Raw genomic sequence first — 17,733 nt, 5'->3', positions numbered from 1 at the left:
GCTGAATCCTGGTTTGATTCTATACCACTCCCTATGTACGCTGGAGTAAGTCCTTAGGGTCCTTGTTCCACTACCCCCTCCCTCCTAGATTGTAAGCTTGAAAGAGTAGGGCCCTCTTACCCCTCGTACGCTGTCTGTTTTTTTTGTACTGTGCCATGTATTGTCCCCCCTATTGTACAGCGCTGAGCAAACCCTTTGGCGCTATATAAACTCGATGTAATAAATAAATAAATAAATAGGGTAATTAATACTTTGAAGCGGTCCACAGCCCCAGGCCCAGATGGGTTCCCAGCTAGCTATTATAAAAACTTTGCCCCTCTTCTAGCTCTGTATTTGGTTGCAATGTTTAATGGGGTTTTGCAGGTGGATAGGTTCTCTGATGAGATGCTCTTAGTTAACATGTCCCTGTTGCCCAAGCCCTTAAAAGATCACTTTTTACCACAAAATTATAGACCTCTCTCTCAGTTATAAATAACGATTTGAAGATTTTTAGTCGTATTTTGGCATAGACTGGCCCCTATAATCTCTTCCTTAGTTTCACCCGACCAATCCGGGTTTATTCCAAGATAGGCTCATTACGGATAATTTGCGACTTGCTCTGAATATCATACAAGATGCTAATTTGCATTCCAAAGAAGTCTTACTTATTTTAGACATTAATAAAGCAATTGATAGTGTCCTGTGGCCATTTCTGTTTTTCGCTTTTACAGCGTATGGGATTTCATGAGTTTATTTCAGGTGTACAGGCATGATATAACTCTCCTCAAACTAGGATTAGACTGCCTGGTTGCAATTCTGATTTTTTTTTTACCCCAGGATAAGGGCACCAGGCAGGGTTACCCACTTTCACCCCTATTTGTATTGATTTTGGAGCCCCTAGCCATTGCCATAAGGTCACATTGTGATATTTCAGGATACCCACTTTCGGTCTCTCAATTCAAATTATGTACGTATGCTAATGAAGTTATGTTCTCTCTCGTTGCCTAATTTATGTTCGCTGTTGAATGATTTTGCATCCATATCAGGTCTTACTGTTAACTTCTCTAAAGTAGCTATGCCCATCAATATTGCTCAGTCCTTAAGCGAGTCCCTCCGTGGTACTTTTCCATTTCGTTGGGCCACGGACTGGATTCCATATTTAAGTGTTTATCTTTCGCCCAGAGATTCTGGACTGTTTGCGGCCAATTACCCACCATGTGTGCCCAGTCTTCTTCATACCTTGCTCAAAATTTGGCATAAGTACCCCATTTCGTTTTTGGTTAATCATGGTGGTGAAAATGAACATCTTACCTAAACTCCTATTTTTTTTAGGGCGCTCCCAATACCGGTTTCTAAATCGTTTCTTGATCACTTCCAAGGGGTGGTTAATAACTTTATTTGGCAGAATCAACGTCCTCGTTTAACCTCTCTAGTTTTATACAAATCACAACGGGCAGGGGGCCTGGGCCTCCCTAATTTTTGGCTCTACTGTTTGGTGGTGGTACAACCGAGCCCTGATTAGACTGACGAACTTTCAAAGAGGAGGGTCGTTTATCTCTTTTGACCTGTTGCACACCCTCTTTGATGCCCCACTTTGCGAATATTATCATTACCTACAAATACGTAAATTTTTTAGTTCCCATTTTGGTCTGACACCACCTTATTTCAGACTTTCACCTTTTCCTGGATGCTTACACCTCCCCCCTCCCCCCCCCATATATAGACTGAAATGGGAGCTTGACTGTAAAGTCACATTTTCGGATGACGTCTGGGACTCCATGTTGGATAACATACGAAGGGGTTCTAAATCCCTTTTGGTCCGAGGGACGGCCCCTTAAGATTCTTACCCATTGGTACTATACCCCTTCCAGACTACATGTTATGTTCCTGGGAGTTTTGCACCTCTGTTTTAGGGGTTGCGGCCTTGCTGGAACTCTCATGCACATGTTTTGGGCCTGTCCTGGTCTTTCCCTGATATGGTGTAGGATATCGGAGGTTGCCTGCGCTTTGGCTCTCTGGTTGTTCTTTCGCTACAAATTTGTTTATTGGGTTCATCCATTCCGGGGGTCCCTGCCAGTTTGTTGAAGCTAATTCATACCATCTGCATTTCCACCCTATGGGCCATAGCCCTGCCTTGGAAATCACCTGTAGTCCCATTAGCTTCTGTTTTACGGAAAATTGATATGGCCATGCTCATGGAACATATGCATTACACTTTATTAGATAGGATTCATTTATTCAACAATAAATGGGATGGTTGGAAGATACATCAATATCTGCGGTTAGATTGAATGTCTACTTAATCCAGAACGGTCTTCGATTTTTGTGAGAAGTGCCGTTAATATGCCAGCATTGTTATATACTTAATTCATGAACTTGATTTTTATTTTGTGATTGTCACTGAAAATTACCCGTTTGTACATCTTTGTGCTACATTTTAGGAAGCAGTCTTTGTATTCTGCTTTTTCAATAAAAAAAAAAAACGTTTGTAAAAAAATAAAAAATGTGTTTGGGGGTTCAAAATAATTTCCAAGAAAAAAAAAAAATGATTTTTTTTTCATGTGAACAAAAAGTGTCAGAAAAGGCTTGGTCTTCAGGTGGTTAGAACAGTGAGTGATGTGTGGCATAAACTTCTACTGCTGAGCATAAACCCCCCCCCCCCTCCGAGTTTGGAAAGTAGACACCCCAAACTATTTACTTAGGAGGCATATTGAGTCAATAGAAGAATTAAATTTTTACCACAAGTTTATCAAAAATAAAAAAATTTTTTTTTTTTTTTTTTTTTTTTTTTTAAATCAAAGATGATTTATTGCTCACACATGCCATGGGTATATGTAGAATTACTCCCCAAAAAACATTCTGCTACTTCTCAAGAGTATGGGGATACCTCATTAAGCTTTCTGACTACCTATCACAGTTTCAGAGGCCCTGAAATGCCAGAATAGTACAAACCCCCCCTTCCCAAATGACACCTTTTTGGAAAGTAGACACCCCAAGGAATTTAATAAGAGGCATGGTGAATGGGTAGTGAGGAAGTTACGCACCTTCAGGCTTTCAAAGTGGTCATTGGATTTCAGGCTCCTGTATGTGGCTAGGCTCCCAAAAAGTCTCACATGTGGTATCCCCCATACTCAGTAGACGTAGCAGAATGTATTTTGGTGTGTAATTCCATATATACCTATGGCTTGTGTGAGAAATATATCATTTAAGTGACAACTGTGTTAAAAAAAAAATTGTAATTTTACAAAACCTTGTAGGAGGGGAAAAAAAAAAATCTTCCATGGACTCAACATGCCTCTCAGCAGATAGCTTCAGGTGTCTACTTTCTGAAAAGGGGAAATTTGGGAGTGTTTGTACTGCCCTGGCATTTTAGCAGAAGAAATGTGATAGACAGAAAGTAAAAGCTCCACTATAAAAATTCCTCTATCTATACTAACGTTTGTAGATGCTATAACTTTCACACAAACCAAATTAATAAGCAGTTATTGGGATTTTTTTTTACCAAAAAGACACATAGCCAAATACATTTTGGCCTAAATTTAACGAAATTTCAGTTGGTTATAGTGCGAAAAAAAAAAAAAGTGATCAAATATCACCGAAAGCTCTATTTGTGTGAAATTTCATTTATGTACAGTATTGCATGACTGCGCAATTGGCAGTTAACTTCACAACCGCTCTATAACCAAATGACGGCTACAGCACGGTTGTCTAGTTCTGCGAGGGTGTCATGACGTCCTCCCAGAACGCACTCTCCACAGCTGATCACATGATGAGGTTAAAAGGCCAATCACAGTGGCCTTTTACCACATGATCAGCTGTGTCCACTGACACAGCAGATCACCGAGTAAATACTGTTGCCAGTTATCGGCAGCACTTTCCTCACGCTGTCACAGCAGATCAGCACTGATCAGCAGTGCCACCAGTCAGTGTCACTCATCAGTGCAGCCTATCAGTGCCCATCAGTGCTGCATATTAGTGCCTCCTCATCAATGCCCATCAGTGCTGCCTATCAGTGCAGCCTCATCAACGCACATCAGTGAAGAAAAATGACCTGTTTGTAAACTTTAATAGAAAAACTTTTTTTTCACATTTTTGGCTTTGTTTAGTGTGCAAAAAATAAAAACACCCAGTGCCGATTAAATACCACCAAAAGAAAGCTCTATTTGTGTGAAAAAAAAATTAAAAAATTTCATATTGTTAAAGTGTTGCATGACCGCGCAATTGTCAAAGTATGAAAGCACTGAAAGCTGAAAAATTGGCTTGGGCATGAAAGGGGTAAAAGTGCCCGATAGGCAAGTGCCCCATATAACAAAAAATGGTGTGAATTCCAATATCTATATCACCATTTGTAGATGCTATAACTTTCACATAAACAAATTAATATACACCTGTTGGGATTCTTTTTACCAAAGACATAGCAAAATACATTTTGGCCTAAATTTATGACAAAATTTGAGTTTATTGGATACATTTTATGACAGAAATGAGAAAATATTGGGGGGGGGGGGGTTGTTCAAAATTGTCAATCTTTTTGTTTATAGCGCAAAAAATAAAAAAAAAACGCACACAGGTGATGAAATACTACTGAAAGAAGCTCTATTTGTGTGAAAAAGGGACATAAATTTGGTTTGGGTGTAGCACTGCATGACCGCGCAATTACCAGTTGAAAGCGCAGCGCTGAAAAAAAAAAAAAAAGGGCCTGGTCAGGAAGGGAGTTAAATCCTCTGGAGCACAAGCGGTTAAGCTGGGTACACACGGATCATCAGGGATAGGCTGAATTCCAATCTGTGGGTAGCCCTCCCAGATCGACAGTAGCTCATTGTTATGATGTGCTTCTGTCGAACAGTACAGCTTGAAAACCTCTTTCGATCAGCAGTTTGCAGCCAATGGCTGTAGCGCTGGTCAGTATATTCTGACAACAGGGGAATGTCAGAATACAATAGCACAGTGGGGGGAGATTCCTGTATCCATCTTTCTTTTCCCCTATTAAGCCCACTGGCTGAACACACACACCAAAAATAAATAAATGGAAGCAGTGCACCCAGCTCTAAAGGATTAATTCACCTTCAGGAGCATGTTACACATTACACCCATATTTAGGGTGTAACAAACTCCAGGTCCCCTTGTGAAAGCAGGCAGAGGATCTTCTCCCTGCACCCGCTGTCAGTCTTCAAAAACATAGCGCCTGTGCACGCCACAACCCTACACACTGTTCAGGCATGACTATTAACTTGAATAGGCCACGTTCAGTGAGTGGTACTGTCCCTGGAACATGATTGGGGATAATTTTTTTTGTACCACAAACCATCGCAGAGATCACCTGTAGTGGAAGGAAAGAAATGCGAGCTTCTATGGGCTGCCTTACCTGGTAGCTTCCATATGGAATTTTGGTACTCAAAGAAATCGGTTTAGAAATTTTAAGTCCAGTAATGGGCAATTCCCATCTATTTTGAATTTAAACAGACTGGTTCCATGGTTTCTATAAAACTTTTCTTCTGAAAAGACAGGAACGGACAGAGAAACTGAACACAGCAAGTTGTTCACCTTAATGCAGAGAGTGCATTAAAGTGTTGCTAAACCCAAGACCCTGCGGTGACTGGCAGTTGAGAAGGGGGGGGGGGGGCCCAACAGTGACTGACAGCGCTCTCTGCCCTCAGCGATGAGTGGTCATGTGATCGCTAAGTTTTCACACACCAATGCTGCATCAACCTAGGCAAGTATAATTGGGGGGGGGGATTGATGAGATCCACACAAGTGATGTGGGTGCAGGGATCTCCCCAATGTACTATTGCATTTCCCCCTCTTGTCAGAATACACAGATCAGAGCTGCAGTCTTCATCAGTCCACAAAATGTTGCGCCATTTCTCTTTAGGCCAGTCAATGTGCTCTTTGGCAAATTGTAACCTCTTCAGCACGTCTTTCTTTTCAACAGTGGGACTTTGCGGGGGCTTCTTGCAGATAGCTTGGCTTCACATAGGCGGCTTCTAATTGTAACAGTACTCACAGGTAACTTTAGACCTTCTTTGATCTTCCTGGAGCTGATTGTTGGCTGAGTCCTTGCCATTTTGGCTATTCTTCTATCCATTCGAATGGTAGTTTTTCGCTTTCTTCCACGTCTTTCAGGTTTTGGTTGCCATTTTAAAGCATTTGCGATCATTTTAGCTGAGCAGCCTATCATTTTCTGCACTTGTTCATATGTTTTCCCCTTTCCAATCAACTTTGGAAACAAGGTACGCTGTTCTTCTGAACAATGTCTGGAACGACCCATTTTCCTCAGAATTTCAGAGAGAAATGCACTGTAACCAGTATGTACATTTGCTGCCTTCCTTCCTTAAATAGGGGCAATAATTGCCACCTGTTTTTCAAAGAATGAATGACCTCACTAATAGAACTCCACACTGCTATTGTTTTGAACATGCCCCTTTCAATTAGTGATTCAATTACACAGAATCAGCAGCATGCATGTCATGACTGTTGTCTCTGTTGGATTTCTATTACTCTACTACACCTGCTAGTAAATTATTTGCCATGTAGAAATATCATTTCTACCAAAAACAGTGATTGATCAGGTTAGTGATGCCTGACTGCTATTATTTTGAATAAAACTGTATATGCACAGAGATAAGAGATTAAAACTTGGCAAATTAAATTCTCAAGAGCATCAGCGCAAAAAAATTTAGAGATGCTCGTCAATCACCAGGCGCTTGCGAGTAATCACCGGCTGGGATCAGGTGATTGACAGCTGTGGCCGCAAATGGCGGCATGCACGCTCCTCCCCTACCCAAAAATGCTAAATCACACACACACATATATACATATATATGCACACACACATACATATACACACACAGTGTTTTGGGCACCCGTGCCACCCTGTAGCAGTACTTCTGCTATAGGGCAGACGGGAAGCGGTTAATAAAATAGCCTTTAGTGTCATTGTATAACGTAACAAAATTTAGATGCTCAAGTGGTTAACAGGCATTTCAGAAGATATAAAGACATAGGTTGACTGTAGTTTAACATTATGTAATGACAGATGGCATGAACATCAAAAGTTACAATCAGGGATACTGTGTTGCAATATTGCAAAAGAGAGAAACAGGCTATGATGAGCAACAAGCTAGAATGGGGAGTAATGGCTTTATATTCACTGTTAATGTTCCAGCCCTCTCTTACTCTGGCCTAAGACGACAGTACGTTTGGAAACCCTGAAACCTTGAGACAACTATCTTTTCAAACTTGGCTCCCAACAGTGGGCATTACAGTAACGTTTTACAGTGCATTATGATGCTCATCGGCTCTGGTGCTGCTAGTACAGTGCATGGACTCTCTTCTCAAAAAGTAAACCTTCCCATCAAATGTATTCATGTTTTCTTTTAATGGTCTGCACTTTAATTTAAGAGCTTCTTGACAGCTGTCTCTTCACAAGATTAAAGAATCTTCCTTTAAAGTATATCCAAATCCAAAAATGTAATATAATGAAGCTTACTAGTCCTTACAGGTGGTGGCTGCATTAGTTTTCATATTTCAAGTTAACATTTTTAGCAGTTACAGAAAATAGCTTTTGATCTTGCCAGAAATGGCAGCTGAAATGACCGCAAACCAGAATCTTATTGTTCTTTTGTAAGATACCAATCTAACTGATCCACCATGTGATGGAGATGGGGTAGACTTCAATGGTCTGCTTTTGTTCATGTGAGACCAGTGGCTGTCTATTCTATAAACACAAGATAAAAGCATAGCAAAGAAGGGACCAGGATTAGGGGTTTAAATCAGCGCTTGACAAATTTGCTTTGAATCTAAGAACCAGCTAAAAAAAAAAGTTAGAAGCCATGGTTTATTGTAATGTAGTAAGGAGTTGTCAGCACCTGGGGCAACTTTTGGGAGACAAGCTGTACACAATGTGATTTACCGGGCAACAATCATGGCAAAATCACATCTTAGGCGACATTGAAAATAATGGCACTTTAATCTGCGTTTGCGGTCACATCGATTCTACCACAGATCCCAAAAACCCCTGGTTCACACACATGCGATTCTAGATGCGTTTTCAATCTCACATATTTGCATGACAGGCTAGATATGTGTTCTTACTAAGATGGTTCTGTCAGCACCCGTGGTAGTGAGCTCTAAATCCACAGCTTGGGGTTCCCCAGGGCGTGGAGTCTAAGCCCCAGCCGCCCCAGGTTGCGGCCCCCAGGTACACCCAGCTGAGGTAGAAGAGACCGCTAGCAGGAGCAGAGTACGATGGGAGTAGACTCAGGAGATCCAGTAGGCTAGCCGAGATCAGGACAGGCAGAAGACAGGCAATGTCAGGAATGAAGCCAAGGTCGGTACACGGATAGACAATATAGGAGGAATGTCAGGGACAAGCCGGGGTCGGTACACAGATATACTAGAACGGCTACTCAGAGGACCACATGGGAGCTCAGACAACAAACGGTGCTCAGGCAAAGTGAGACAGACTGAGCATGTCTTAAATAGACAGGCCAGCTAGGAGGCGGGCCAGGAAGTGATGAAAGGAAAGCACATAAAACCCAGGGAATAGCAGACGACGCCCATAGGTGAGCACAGAGAAACACACATGTGAAAGAACAGCAAGGAGGTAAGACAAACAAACAAGAGGCTGCAGGCTAACTTGTGACAGGTTCAGACGTGCGATCCACATGCATTGTTTGAGTGCCATTACGAAAAGTGTCCGGTGCATTCCAGACTCGCAAACGATAGAGTAGAGCAGCATGCGGATATAAGTGTTCACATAGGATTGCTATTGACTGGCGTTTTGCATCGAGGTCAATGGGAGACGTTTTCATATTGAAGTCAATGGGCCGCAGTGTGTGAACCCAGGCGCCAGGATGCAATTTCTAGCCACCATGGCGACATACGATTCGTTGAGCCCTGGTTTAGATACACTTTAATACTAAACTTCTGGAACAAGTAATGCAGTGGCAGGAGCAATGGAAAGGTAGGTACGTGTGCATCTCAAAAAATTAGAATATCAAAAAGTTAATTTCAGTAAATCAATTCAAAAAGTTAAACTCATTAAATAGATTCATTGCACACAGTGATATATTTCAACCATTTCTCTCTTTTAATTTTGAGGATTAAGACTTACAGCTAGTGAAAACCCAAAATTCAGAATCTCAAAAAAGATTTTTAATACAGAAATATTGGCTTACTGAAAAGTATGTCTATGTACAGTAAAGTATGCAATCAATACTTGGTCAGAGTTCCTTTTGCATGAATTACTGCATCAATGCGGAGTGGCATGGAGGCGACCAGCCTGTGCCACTGCTGAGGTGTTATAGAAGCCCAGGTTGCTTTGATAGCAGCCTTTAACTCACCTGCATTGTTGGGTCTGGTGTTTCTAATCTTCCTCTTGACAATACCCCACAGATTCTCTATGGGGTTTAGGTCAGGTGAGTTTGCTGGCCAGTAAAGTACAGCGATACCATTATCATTAAACCAGGTATTGGTGCTTTTGGCAGTGTGGGCAGGTGCCAAGTCCTGCTGGAAAATTAAATCAGTATCTCCATAAAGCTGGTCAGCAGAGGGAAGCATGAAGTGCTCTAGAATTTCCTGGTAGAGGGCTGTGCTGACTTTGGACTTGATAAAACACCAGCAAATGACATTGCTCACCAAATCATCAATGACTGTGGAAACTTCACACTGGACCTCACGCAACTTGGATTCTGTGATTCTCCACTCTTCCTCCAGAGTCTGGGACCTTGATTTCCAAATGAAAAGCAAAATTTACTTTCATGCAAAAAGAGGCCTTCGGCCCACCAAGTCTTGAAAGGCCTTTGCTTCACAATCATCTGAAGGCTGTGGTTATCCTTATTGCTTGTGCACTTTTTTCTACCACACTTTTTCCTTCCATTCAACTTTCCATTAATATGCTTGGATACGGCACTCTGAACAGCCAGCTTCTTTAGCAATGACCTTTTGTGACTTAGCCTCCTTGTGGAGGCTGTCAATGACTGTCTTCTGGATAACTATCAAGTCAGCAGTCTTTCCCATGATTGTGTAACCTACTAAACCAGACAGAGACCATTTGAAGGTTCAGGAAACCTTTACAGGTGTTTTGAGTTAATTAGCCGATTACAGTGCGACACCATGAGTATACAATATTGAACTGTTTCATAATATTCAACATTTTCTGAAATACTGAATTTTGGGTTTTCACTAACTGTAAACCATAATCATCAAAATTAAAAGAAATAAACACTTGAAAGATATCACTGTGTGTAATCAATCTATATAAGCTTCACCTTTTGAATTGAATTCCTGAAACAAATTAACTTTTTGATGATATTCTAATTAATTGAGATGCACCTGCATATTGTCTCTTAGCACGTGTGTAATTTTAACACAAGCCTAAAGCTGCTATGCAGCTTGCTGTCATAAGCCTGTTTTAAGGGCTCAAGAACACTAGGCTTAAAAAAAAAAAATAAAAAAAAAAAACACAGGTGTTTAGTTTTTCTGCCTGCAAACACATCTCTATGTTAACCTATGTGTCCACTCACACATAGGCATTCACAGGCATATTAGAAGAGGCTGGGAGAAAAAAAACATCACTTGGATGCTCAGGATAGGAGCGGAATCTGAACCTGCCACCTTTGCTGTGTCTGGCTGTGGCTCATCTTGCTGTGCCACCTGAGATGCTGGACAGCTCCCTGATCTTAGGACAACCATCTCTGGTGAACCTTGAACTCTTTGTTCCTCCCATGTAAACAAGGCAGAGCTGTGTTCTGTCAATGGTGATCTGCTAGATTTTCTTTCTCTGCAAAGCAGGGAATAAAATCTAGCCAATTGCCTATTAAAAACAGCACATAGTAAACACAAAAACACTTGCTAGGCACCCAGTTAATCCTTTGATCGGCCTAGATCTTTAACCCCTTCCCAGTTTCCTTAAATACAGTGATCGTGTATATTTTTAGCACTGATCACTGTATTTGTGTCACTGGTTCCCACAAAGTGTCAGTTCGTGTCAAACTGTCCGCCACAATATCACAGTCCCACTATGAGTCGCTGATCGTCGCCAATACTAGTATAAGAAAGAAAAAAAAAAAAACATTTCAGTGTGTATATACTATAGTTTGTAGACGCTATAAAGTTTGAGCAAACCAATCAATATATGCTTATTGGGATTTATTTTACCAAAAATATGTAGAATACATTTACGAAGAAATATGATTTTTTTTAAATCTTTTATTGGATGTTTTACAGTAGAAAGCAAAAAATATTGAGGTGATCAAATACCACCAAAAGAAAGCTCTATTTGTGGAAAAAAATTAATAGGATTAATTTATTACAGCATTGCATGACCGCGCAATTGTCAGTTAAGATACCGCAGCGCCATGTCGCAAAAAATGGCCTGATTGTGGAGCAGGGTAAATCTTCCGTAGGTCAAGTGGTTAATTGCCATATTACCCTGTGTGCCTGCACCAAGGCCAAACATTCTATAGTATATGTACTTGCACAAACGCAGGATCTGGATAGGTTATTCTTGCCTAGTCATTCTAATTAAAATTACAAAGATTTATACATACTTGCTCTGTGCAAGTGGTCCTTTACCTTTTCTTTAGTGGAACATAGACGCAGCTCAGCTTGGCCATGCCACCTGCTCATATGATTTGACCGACAGCAGTAGGAGCCAATGGCTTCTGCTGCTGCCCGAGTTTCTTTTAAAATGAGGAAGTGAAGGGAGAAGACCCGTAGCCAGACTCAGCACTGGATCGCTAAGAGGAGACAGGCAGGTGTTTAGGGTGGAAAGTTGGTAGAAAAGGTAGCTAAACTCAATCCCCACTATGACAGTAGACCGAACATTTTCTCAGTGTATGCTGCCACCGTTCAACAAAGACATGGCCGTGTGGGGCTCTGCCCATCCAGTAGCTTCACTCATGCATAGTATCATGTGAATGGGAAACTAGAACTACTGACAGCCTTTGTGGCTATCGGGTTGTAGTTCTCAAAGGGGAACTACAGAGACAGAGATACACATGTACCGAAAGTAGACCGCTTCCTGATTAATCAGTCCAGTCCAACATGATATATGCCTCCTCATGGTCTTATCTTTTATTTACAGTTTCACTGAGTATTTAAAGTAAAGTGATAGTTGTACTGGTGCTCAGTTAAAAAAAAAAAAAAAAAAAAAGTCCCGAGGTTGTGTTCATCTCAGATTTAAAGTAACACTAAACAAAATGTTTATGCAGGCCATCAATGGGTCAAATTCCAACACAGTTCTCTTTCGAAAATCTTTTCTAAGAATTTTCATTTAAATTTTGCACCATTAATGGGCTGATTTTCGTATGACCATCGAATTTGAGTGCTCAGGCGTGTCAGAATGTTTTTGAAAAACGAACGAATTTCGAAACAATGATGGGTGAATCGTTATTTTTTGTAGCAACATGAGGTAAAATTGAAGGCTTGGTTAGTCGAATTTTGAAATCAATGGTGGCACCATTGGATTACAAAATGCACGAAAATTCCGATTTTCTAAAGAAAATTAGTTCAGAATTCGACCCATGTATGGCCTGAATTAATCTCCAAAAATAATCTATATACATCCACTGCGTATGAGGTCCTGTGGTCTAATCTTCATGAATCTTCATCTTTTTTCTGCCTCCTTGAAAGATTCTTTGCTTTCTCCTTCACTTCTGTTTGTTTGCAACAAGCAGTGCATATTAGCTGTGGTTGTGTGCACTGCCCTACGCACACTACAAATCCCATAGTCCATTTCAGGAGGCAGGCTATGTTCCTACATACAGAGGGACCATGGAGAATGAATGAAGCTACCATCTAATACAACTCGGATACCATCAACAACAGAAGATAATTTGAGTTCTGGATGCATACTGTGATTATTATTAATAAAAAAAAAAAAAAAGGGAGGAGAGCGCTCATTGTCACTAACCCATTATAAGCCATCACATTTAAAAAAAATTGAATTCCTGAAGTTCTTTTCTGGAGTTTTTTTGAAGCCTGTAAAGCATTGCACCAGCGATCAGCAGACCACTGGTGCCATGCAGGACTCCAGCAGACTCAGTTTAATCTGCCTGCTCATATCTCCTATAAGCACAATTTTACACTGACAGGAAGAGTGAATGAACTACCACAGCACTCCACAGCGCCGTGGTAGTTGAGAACTACAAGCCCCAAAAGGTAAACTTATCATTTAAGAATCAAAGCAGCATTAAACCCAAAATATAGTGCAGCTTACCAATCATTGGATGTGGTGGCTGTATTAGTTTTCTTTTTTAGGCTGATGGTCTGACCAGTAACACATCTTGTATTGAGAGTGAATACACTCTGTCTGAAAGAGCACAGGGGCACCTTTGACTAGCAACATTGAAAGTCTAGGGGGAGAGAATTAGATGGATTTGTAGATTGAAACACAGTAACAAAATTGAAGGCAAACTCCAGCTCACTTTATAATCAGTTACAGCAGTTTGTTTTTGTTTTGTTTTTTTTGATTCAACCCTTGCCCTTAAGGAGATTTACCCCCCCCCCAACAACCAGGCCATTCTTTGCTTTTCAGCACTGCACTATTTCAACTGGTAATTGTGAAATCATACAATGCTGTACCCAAACGGCTCACACAAATAGAGCTTTCTTTTGGTGGGATTTGATCACCACTGGGTTTATTTTTTGCAAAATAAATGAAAAAAGACCGAACATTTTGAACACCCCCCAATATTTTCTACTGTCGGTTATAAAACAAATATCCAATAAACACAAAGTTAAATCATATATTTAGGCCAAAATGTATTCTGCTACAGGTCTTTGGTAAAAAAAATTAAAATAAATAAATAATCCCAATACGTGTATATCAGTTTGTTTGTGTGAAAGTTATAGCGTCTACAAAGTATGGTGTATATATATATAGGAAATTCGCAGCCTTTACCTTAACTGCCCATTTACATTTCTTGAGGTGCTAAAATGCCAGGGTAGTACAAAAAAACCCAACTTACCTCTTTGGAAAGTAGACACCCCAAGGAATTTGCTGAGAGATATTTAGTCCATGGAAGATTTCATTTTTTGCCACAAATTTATGGAAAATGATCTATTTTTTTATTTTACACAAAGTTGTCACATAAATGATATATTGCTCATGCATGCCACGGCTATATGTGGAATAACACCCCAAAACACATTCTGCGACTTCTCCCCAGTATGGGGATACCACATGTGAAAATCCATTGACCACTTTCAGGCTTTCAAAGGGCTTATTTCCTCTTGTCACTTCCTCACTATTCACAGTTTGAGGCCCTTAATGCCAAAAAAGTACGAGCCCCCCCCCCCCCCCCCGACCCCTTTTTGGAAAGCAGACAACTCAAGGAATTTTTGCCAGAATTTTTGAAAAAAGAAAAAAATACATTTTTGTTTTCTTTCTTGCTGTTCCAAAAACTTGTGGCAACAAATGAGAAAGGGGTCATTTGGGGGTGCTTCTATTATCCAGGGCCAACATTAGAAGCTTATGCCACACATCACTCACTCCTCTAACCACTCAAAAACCAAGCCTTTTCTGACACTTTTTGTTTACATGAAACAGGGGCACCCTGAACACTATAATTTTTTTTTTAACCACACTCCTGATGATTCAAACCACCCTTCCTGACCAGGCCATTTTTTGCGATACCTCACTGAGTTACTTTAACTGGCAATAGCGTGGTCATGCAACGCTGTACATAAATGTCATTTTTTCCCCCAACAAATTTCTTTCAGTGGTATTTGATCACCTCTGCGATTTAATTTTTTTTGCGCTATAAACAAAAAAAAAAAAAAAGACCGCCAATTTTGGGAAAAAAAAATATTTCGGCCTATAGCAGATTGACGGCTGGGCAGGACACTCCTCATTGTGACTGGGCGTCACATGACGGGCCACTCACGCAGCAGCGCAACCTGTCACCAGCTGTGGCCACACAGCTGACATCACTGCACAGTTACATTGCTAGTGTCATGTGTCAGCAGATCACATGTTAATTGTATACAATGAATGGCTTCCTGTCATGCCATCCATTGTATACAATTATGTTAGCTGTGACAGGTCAAAGCAGTCACATGATACAGACAGGGCCAAACACAGTCCCATCTGTATCATGCAATGAGCTTTGCCCAATTCACAGCTAATCACAACAAAAGACTGAAAGAATCGGTTTCATTCAGTAACAATGATTGAAAATATCAATTAAATTCAATGGTATTAGCAATCATAATGTGTTAAAGAAAAAAAATCCTGATCACTTGCCCAGAGTAGTTCAATGCTGCAATGGTAACAAAGTTCAATGCTGCAATGGTAACAATGTATTTCTTTGGTCACATTGAAAAAAAAAATAGATTTTTTTTTCACATACTGTGACCAGTCAGTGTCTTTGATCACCGCCACACCAGTTATATAAATAACGCTGTACTGGACTGGTGACAATATGTATAAAAAATATATATATATATATTTTTTTTTAATTTCTACATTTTCCAAAAAAATTGTAACAAACAAAAATTACAACCTCCAAAAATCTCACCATGCCTCTTACGAAATACCTTGAACTGTCCATTTTCCAAGAATGAGTGATTTGGGGGGTATTTGTACTATCCTGGCATTTTCGGGCCTCAAGAAATGAGCATTGATTAATTGTCATAATTTATATCACACACACACCTTGGTTTGTGGACTCTAACTTTCCTACAGACTAAATAATATACACTAATTTGGGGTATTTTCATCAAAGAAATGTAGCAGAATATATTGTGACCTAAATTTATGAAGAAATGTTATTAATTTGCAAAATTCTATAACAGAAACAAAGAAAAATGCATTTTTTTCGAAAGTTAGTTTTTTTTGTTTTATTCAGCAAAAAAAAAAAAAAAACCCACACTCAGTGGGGATTAAATATCACCAAAAAGAAAGTTCTATTTGTGTGAAAAAAAATATAAAAATTTCACATGGGTGCAGAGTTGCATGACCGCGCAATTCAAAGTGCGACAGCGCTGAAAGCTGAAAATTGGCCTGGGTAGGAAGGGGGGTAAAAGTGCCCAGTATTGAAGTGGTTAAAATCAAATTTCTTCAGGTCTCTGCTAAAAAAAAAAATAATCCCAATACGTGTAAATTATTTGATTTACATGAAAGTTATAGCGTCTACAAATAGCAGTGTATATACTGGAATTTTTTTCCATAACTTATTAGATTAGACGTTTTGCTTGTAGGACTAATTAGGACATTTTCTGAAAGCGCACACCAAAGAAGCGGCATGCAGGATTACCTGGGCCATTTTCTGAAAGCGTGCCAAAGAGGCGGCATGCAGGACTAACTGGGCCATTTTCTGAAAGCGCGCCAAAGAGGCATCATGCAGGACTATTTGGGATGTTTTCTGAAAGAGAGAAAAGTCCTGCATGCTACCTCTTCGGTGCGCTTTCGGAAAATGTACCAAAAACAGTCGATCTGATAAAAGTCTGTAAAATGTGGGTAACCCGCATGAAAACCACAGGTACACTGCGCTGTGACCAGACCTCAGTGTGAATGCGCCCTTAGGCCCCTCTCTTGACAACTGTGCGATTCTACGCTGCATGACAAAAGCCTTGCCATCATGTTCTATGTGACCTGTTTCTACCAATGCATTTCCCTTTGGGACCATCTCGGGAAAAACTTTTTGGGCTCCATAGACTTCAATAAGAGCGCATTACAATGCGTGTGTGAGAGGAACGTGCGGCCGGAGAGAGGTGTGTGAGCGGGGAAGGAGGATGTGGAGGGAGGAGGAGGTGGTGGTGAAGGGGGGGGGGGGAGATGTTTGCTCCCGGGTGTCCCCGCTTCCCGGGGAGGGGAGAGGAGGGAGGCGGCTGTTCTCCTCCGTAGGAGGGGGGAGGAAGGGGGGGGACTCCGGAGCCCTGGCGCTGCAACACCCGAGGACACAGTCACATATTACCGTGATTTTCTCCCTTACCTGGAATAAGAAAGTGGTCCAGTTGGCCTCCATGGCGATCCCGGGGAGGAGGAGGAAGGAGGAGGAGTGCGCCTTATAGAAGTGAGGAAAAAGAGGGGGGGGGGGAAACAGCGCAGGATCCTACATGAAACCTACAACAAAGCAGCTGAAAACATGGCAGCGCCGCACTACTTCCGGTAACCTCTGGGAGAGACCATTCGGAAGGAGGAGGGGGATGGGGAGCCAGATAGTGTGCCTTCGGTCATTGGTAAAGGAGGGGGGAGGCAAGTCTGTTTCTCCCCCGCCTCCGTGTGGCAGACAAGAGAGGCCGCCAATGTGTAAATAAAGCTCCCCAGTGAGAGGTGTGCGTATTGTGCCCGAGGCCTGCGGGGCTGCTCGGAGGTCTCAGGAGGAGGAGGATGTGCTAAAATGGCCACTGCGGTTCTGTGTTATGTGAGGTAGCGGAATTACCTCACGCACAGCTGAGGAGGCCTTCTCAGACAAAAGCAGCAGGTCTGGCCCGCCTGTCTTTTCTATTATTATGATGCCATTTTCTGGCCGCCCATTGTCTTAATGGGATCCCCGCCTTCTCCTCCTCCCGCCATGACGTGCCCTGCGGGGAGCTTCAGTCACCCGAGCCGGCTGCGGGTTATGTTAATAGGTGGAAGGGAAAGTGAGGAGGGAGGCGAGAAAGAGTTGAATGAATGTAGCAGCGGAAAGAGTCTTGTTTGTGACTAAGAGGAGCTCCTCCTGCGCCTTTCTACAAGTAAACACCTCAGAGTACACTTCTCATGTCATGGGCAGGCTACTACACTCTACATTGCCATGCTTTATT

The 17,733-nt window shown here is 41.3% G+C and overlaps 1 protein-coding gene across 2 annotated transcripts in view; it reads right to left on the bottom strand.

Moving 5' to 3' along the window:
* TMEM222 (transmembrane protein 222) overlaps window positions 1–17,490 on the bottom strand; it is a 92,341-nt gene extending 74,851 nt beyond the window's left edge. Inside the window, exon 1 of one of the 2 annotated variants that reach the window (XM_089659167.1) lies at window positions 16,920–17,490. The gene's annotated coding sequence lies outside the window, so the exon portion shown is untranslated. The remainder of the gene's footprint in view (window positions 1–16,919) is intronic. The other variant, XM_089659166.1, reaches the window with a different exon arrangement.
* Between the last annotated feature and the right edge of the window lie 243 nt (window positions 17,491–17,733).

This window comes from Staurois parvus, unplaced genomic scaffold (genome assembly GCF_062004578.1).
Source record: "Staurois parvus isolate SC_StPar_1 unplaced genomic scaffold, SC_StPar_1.0 ptg001134l, whole genome shotgun sequence".
Taxonomy (NCBI): domain Eukaryota; kingdom Metazoa; phylum Chordata; class Amphibia; order Anura; family Ranidae; genus Staurois; species Staurois parvus.
Note: the sequence above shows the minus strand (reverse complement) of the source record. Positions and strands in the feature narration are given on the sequence as shown.